Raw genomic sequence first — 7037 nt, forward strand, 5'->3', positions numbered from 1 at the left:
CCCGATCCAGATCGGGGGGAAGTGGAGCAAGGGGGGAGTGGGGGTTGTGGGTGCGGTTAGGGTTTCGGGGTGGCTCAGGGGGGTTATAGGGGGGCGGCTGGGCCGGCCTGGTTGGCTCGATGGCTAGCTGGGCTGAGGCCCAGCGAGGGGGGGTTCTTTCGTCTTTATTTTACTTTTGTTTAATTTTCCTTTTCTGTTTTCTTTTTTACTTTAGTTCCTCTTTTATTTTAGTTTTATAAACTATAAAAGTAGTCCCTAATTTAGTGTTAATAAATAGGCTACTGCCACATAAGTTTGGCCAACTAAATAAAATAGTTTAATATTTTATTTTTTTTAAAGACATTCAACTAATTGTTTTTGCTACTGTTTAAAATATCTTAGAGTATTTAAACCATTTCTAAAAGTGTGGTTTCTCCACCATACTTACCTATGCATTATTGGGCTCACCCCGAACATTTTAGTTTTAATATTTGAAAACTTTTATTGTTTGCTTGATTTTGAATTTGAATTTGAATCGATTTTGAACTAACGCAAGATTAGTAACAGTAATCGAGGTGATGTGGCATCATTAGTAGATGGTTACTGTAGCTTAATTATCCGGGCGTCACAATCAACTCGAGTAACCAAACCATGGAAGAGACGAAATCGTGGTTGAGAACGAGTAGAACACACGCCGGAGAAGGTCTTCGTTGAGGGGATAAGAAAGCTCTAGATGGGAGCCACCAAGGATTTTTTTAATAATACTATATGTTTAATGATCTACTCCTTTCGTACCATAAAGTAAGACGTTTTCTAAAATGTCTTGCATTATGGGACGGAGGGAGTAGATAGGAAACTACAATACACATAACGCATGCGATATGAAAATTTTATCAGTATGATACTAGTTAGATCGAGATATTGAACAATAACACATGGCTGGAGAAGAATACATCTTGTGAGATGTGGAGAAGATTTTTTCATTAATTTTTGTTCATCCATATTTTTTGCACTCAACCATATCTTGATCCTACTATTATATCTAGATCTTGTTGTGACCATTCGTCGAATACACGATCAACTATGGAGCTCATTCATATATTGGCTCCGTACCGTTACAACACCACATAAATTAATATTGATCCTTCTCACTCGACTATTGTATGTTAAGATCGAAAACTCTTAGAGTTGACAACCCATGATTAGAATTGAGCATCCAAGGCCGGGAAGATGATAGATCAATCTACGCTTCTCTCATTAAGGAAATCAGGCATTCATTGTCTCTTCGTGATTTTTGTATTAATTATATTAATCGTACTCAGAATAATGTTAGTGACAGTTAAGTTTGCTAGAGGTAAGGGCAGAACTATGACTTGGTTAGGGCCTAAGTTGTTTTGTCTTTAGCTTTTGATGACCGTAAGGATCTTGTGATTGCGTAATACAAGTTTTCACCCGAAAAAAAGAAAAAACCATGATTAGAATTGAGCATCCATTCACAAGGTATTTCACATCGGAAAACATATAGGTGCACGCGTTTCTTAGTCGGCCCACACAACATGTTATACGAGATGAATCCAACGTGTCCAATTTTGCGCTTTGGTTTCCCACTATTCAATCTAGCTTGCTTGTCGTGCTCCGAAGGTTTTCAGCACACCCAATCCATCTTATTCTTTTCTACCTCCTATCGGCTCACCTCGCGTGCATGTTTCTATTAACCGCAAAGCTTTCTTAATATTAGACATCATCTATCATATTGGATTTGCTTGCGTACGTCACTCAATTCGCCACATTGCCATGCGTCCATTATTTAAGTATGTTTTCAATATTTTGCTATAAAATATTTGGCGAGCAATTTTTAATATATTACTAATCATGGATATACCCTTTAATTGATTTCCAAATATACCAAAATCATCCGTGTTCACATCTAGACGTGTTCAAATTATAAATCAATATAAAAAGGAGTATAGAGATTGAAAGCAGAAACCACGTTCATCCTCGCACTTCTATCTTGCCTCACTTCGAAAACCCTCTCCCCTATACAGGTAGTGGTCCACCGTCCGTAGGAATGGATCCCTTCGTTTCTGACCCCACCGGTCCTGTGACAACCAGCCCCAAAACTCAGGGACAAGAGGAAGAGGGCCTTGGAGCCGACCCTTCCTTCAATTCGCTTACCACTGAGTCCGTCGGCGCGAGCCCCGACGCGCAGGCGGACGATGAGGCGGAGAGTGGGGCGCGCGGCTCCCTTTCCCCGCCCCGACCGCCACCGAGCATCTCCGCGCGCCGCGATCCTCTCAGGGCCGCGTGCTTCCGGAGGCTGGCCGCCTCCTGCGAAGCCCGCCGACTCCGCGAGGCGGCGCTCCTCCGTGCGTCTAAACCGCGCGCGGAGAAGGCCGAGGACCCCGACGAGCCAATCTGGCCACCAAGAAGCCGCCATTGGAGGCACTTTGTGTATGTATACCTCGCCTTCCACCCCGACTCTCCTTTTGCTCATGAATGCATGATTACATAGTTCCTTCAAAATAATTTAGGTTTAGATAGATTACCATGCTAGGGCTTCCGGAGAGCATATAGCTAAGGCGCTCGTTTTCAGATATTTTACACGTAGTAGATTCAGCAATTTTACATGTGCAATAGTAGATTCTATTTATCCCGTCCCAACTTAGTTTTTATTTTGGAGAAGTACGTGGTAATATGTTTCATAGCCTAACGGAGATGGTGAGAAGAATCATGATTCTGTTTTTATATAAAATAACTGTGATTTAGTTTGATTACCTTGCTAGGGCTGTTTGAGGAGTAGGGATATCTGCAATTGCAATCGGTACATTCGATTTACTATTGCTACATTAGGTCATGTTTCTAATGCTGATGGCATCTCGGTCAGTGTCTAGCCTAGGGTTCTGGAGCGTTACGTTAGCTCAAGCTGTTAAATATATATTTGCGAGTTATGTCCTTACTTTTGTGAACTGGATTGTGGATGCCCCAACTAGTGATGAGGCGTTAAGTTCCGCCTTTCTGTTCCTAACGGAATCTTTGAATCTAGCCTAGGGATCTCAAAACATTATGTAAGCCCTAGTTACCTAATTAAGCTGTTCAAAATGTTAGAGATTTATGGGATTACCATAATGAACCTGATTTATGGGAGAACCATACTGCTCTAATGCCAGCGATATCTTGATATCTAGCCTGAGAAATCAAAGATTTACTATAAGTAGCCTTTGTGCTCACCCTCTTTTCATGTTCATGGTGGTGTATCCCTTCTGTTTTTTTCTTTTGAGGAAACGTATCCCTTCTGTTTTAATCTTACGTTCACGTTTCTTTTGTTTCTCTATCAAGCATTTTGCCTTTCCCAGTCTGAAACTTTTGCAATTACCTCCAACAGGGAACTAAAAACTATGGTGTCCATCCCGGCTAATCCTGTGCCCAACCCTGATGAGAGTTCATTATCTCATATCAAGAGCCAAGACATGTTAGCTGACAAGGTCGTGGACCAATGGGATGACAGTGACACTGAAAACTCCTCTGGAAGTGCATCATATCAAGTTGTTCCTTATAAGAATGCCCAGGGAGAAAACAACTTGCCTGTGATGTCTAAAAAAAGAAAATTCATATTAGTACATATTCTGTGCAATGTAGTACTTGCCAGAAATGGAGAGTTGTACCATCCAAACTAAAATACGAGCAAATCCGAGAGAATATTAGACAAGTTCCTTTTTCTTGCAAATATGTCCATGGGTGGAAGCCACAAGTTACATGCCATGATTCAACTAATATATCTGAGGATAATGGCATGGCATGGGCAATTGATATCCCAGGCATCCCTCAGACCCCTCTTGGGTGGGAAAGGAATATTACTCTAAGGAGCGAACAGGGCACGAGATTCGCTGACGTGTGAGTATTACTTGTTTTGCACAACATCGTAGTTAATTTGTTTCCCAGCTTTTTGTATTTATTTCTGAGCAAATGATGTTGCAGTTGTTTTCTAACGTCCCTGGGTCGTAACTCTTGAGACTCAGAATGCTCATTTATGGTTTAGGAATTTAATGCTGTAGATATCTGATAAATGGTTAATCGTTTATTCCTGTGGTCTGCTACACACCTTACACACCTATATAGAAGGATGTGCTTGCCATTCCGTGTATGTATTGTATTACTGTTTCGTAACACTTATATACATCCTTTCAGGTACTATATATCTCCTGCAGGCAGAAAAGTAAGATCCATGAAAGATGTCGAAAGGTATGCTAACTTTCTTTTGGTCAACTTCTCTTCAATATCGTTACTTTGTTAAGCATATTATTGCCCAGATGCAGTTTTTCATTCATCTAGCATGTTGATAACTGCATCTGAATGGTATCCACTATTCTTGTGATAGTTGTTACAAAGTGTTGTCATTGTACTTTCACTACCTCAATGGCTCAATGATCATATAAAGCACACAACCAGCATTTAGGCTTAGCTTTGTCGCGGCTTATTTTCAGAAATCTTGCATGTTCTTACAATTGAACGTTGGAAACAACACAGAATACATGTGTATACTATGTGAAGTTGTGAACTTCTCCGTGTGGTTCAATCTGCCTAGATGGTTATCTTATTCGTCATATGTTATACTTTGATAGGTATCTTGAAGACAACCCAGACTATGCTGCCAAATTACAGTTATCTCAGTTTTCGTTCAAGGTACCTAAACCTCCAAATTGCCCTCGTCAGTCAGAGCTTGTTGAACCAACTGAAGGTATATTTATGCAGAACTTTTAACACGGTTACTTTTAACTAGCATGCTAAATGAATTGATGGTTGGGCAAGCATATCTCTTCTGGTTGAACAATGGCCACTATTGCTTCAAATTTTATATCAGTGATAAAATGGTTTTCAGACTGCCTTGTTAACTGGGGACGCATTACAAGTTTGTGTACTTGTATATTGTGGTACTTAATGGAACTATTTAAGTGGTAGGACAGGTGGCGAGTTGGGGTTACAGGATAGTAGTGCATGCATGTAAACAGGTTGAGATGTCCTAAATTGGATTTTACTTTATTGTTTTTAAATTTCTGTAAAGTGGATGGCGCACCTGATAACATAATGTAGACCATTGCACGCACTAGTGGCTGATGGATTATATCCCGTTTACATGAATATGAAACTAAATGAGAGTTCTGTTAATGCATGCTGCATATATATAGTTGCATAAACATGAGACAGCGAGGTGGGTGACTTGTAGTACCCTTGTTGATTATAGCACCACTCCTAGATTAAGTTCCTGCAACTAGCTAGCGATTTAGGGATCTTGTAGCAGCGGTTAGAAATTTAGAATCACTGTGTGGGGTTCATTGGTGGTTGGTGATGTCTGTTGTTACCATCTACACCCTCCGTTTCTAAATATAAGTCTTTTTAGACATTCCAACAAGTGACTACATACGGAGCAAAATGAGTGAATCCATACTCTAAAATTTGTCTACATACATCCATATGTTGTAGTCCATTTGAAAGTCTAAAAAGACTTATATTTAGGAACAGAGGGAGTATTAGTATACTTACATACAATGACCCTTGTACAACGGACGACGTCTTGATGTGATTAGCTTGCTTGTCTTCTCTTCTGGCTCAAGTGATTAATGGCGTTCTATTCACTCTTTGTATTTGTGCAACCATCTGATAATTTGACACATGATTTGTTATTTATCTGATGGCATGCTCTTATTTTCAGTGCCACCTCCGGTTCACGAGGATCCCGTGCACAACTACATGTCAGTCCCTCATGGAGAATCCAATCATTTAACTCATATACCAGTTATACTAGCTCTACAAGTACCAGTGACGCTCTCCAAAAAGAGAAAACTAAACCAGTGATGCTCTCCAGAAAGAAAGAAAAATGCTCTATCAGTGATGTTTAAACTTCAGACTTGAAATGTGCTATTTTGCTGTATTATCTTACTGTTAATGTTCTACCTTAGCTAAGCTCGTTCCCCTTGTGCCGTACTTTGCTCCAGCTTGGCTGGAACTGAGAGTTTTTGGGACATCGACATCAACAGAGGAATGTTGTTGTAGAAAGTTATCGAAACTGCTTCATTGCTTTTACCTCACTATGTTCGTGTGCTGTGAATGCCTATAACTTTAAGTTTATGCGTGTTTCCCATCATAATCTCCTGTATAAGGTACAATCGTTTTTATTGAGATCAATGGGTATTGGGACAGAGCTTAGATAACAAAAGTTTCTGCCACCCCCATTCTATGACCAAAGGTCACATTATATACATCTGTCTATTTTACGTTTATGCGACGAATTGCATGAACGTGCAAGCCCATAGCATTTTAGACCTTTTTAAGTTCAAACATACAAATGACAAGCCATTAAACCATGCATCATATTGATCTGCATCTCAAAAGAAAAACAAACAAGGCGTGATCTATGTTGGGATTCTTATAGAACTAGAAAAATAGAAATGCATTCCAAGGAAAGAGTGAGCTCCGTTCTATGATCAAAGAGTTTACAAACTGGCGTGACAAAATTTCAGCTGGGCTGCCACCTTTATTAGCCTGACATGATAAAATGTCACACAACAACCTATGGTTAAGGGCCTCTTTGGATGGCAAGTCTTACAAGATGCAGGAACAAGAAAAATTCTTTATGAGGTCAAATAGCCCTTGTACCAATTATTTCTAATGGCTGAAGTTCTCCAAAACTTACTGAAAATCCTACGGATCATTTGCTCATTATATACTTTCTCTTGACATAATGACGGGAGCATTCTAGGGGTTTAGTGATTCTCATAAAACAAAACCCAGATAATGATCGCATGGTCACTACGTACGGTCTCAAAATTTGCTTTCTCTTTGCCTTTTGATCTCAAGGATAAAACCCCAAAATAAGAAAACTAGCTGCTTTCTCTTCACCTTTTGATCTCAAGAAAAACGAGAATCTTGAATTGAATATATATGGACTACGCACATACATCAATTCCTCTCTCCAGCGGTCATGAATTCATGATACATCGTCAGTTGCAGAGTTCTACTCCCTCCGTCCCAAAATATAAGAACGTTTTTAACACTAGCATAGT

At 39.9% G+C, this 7037-nt stretch overlaps 1 pseudogene; it reads left to right on the forward strand.

Annotated features, from left to right (window-relative positions):
- Positions 1-2089: 2089 nt before the first annotated feature.
- Positions 2090-5949, forward strand: LOC123168550 (methyl-CpG-binding domain-containing protein 2-like; annotated as a pseudogene).
- Positions 5950-7037: the final 1088 nt, after the last annotated feature.

Source organism: Triticum aestivum, chromosome 7D (assembly GCF_018294505.1).
Source record: "Triticum aestivum cultivar Chinese Spring chromosome 7D, IWGSC CS RefSeq v2.1, whole genome shotgun sequence".
Taxonomy (NCBI): domain Eukaryota; kingdom Viridiplantae; phylum Streptophyta; class Magnoliopsida; order Poales; family Poaceae; genus Triticum; species Triticum aestivum.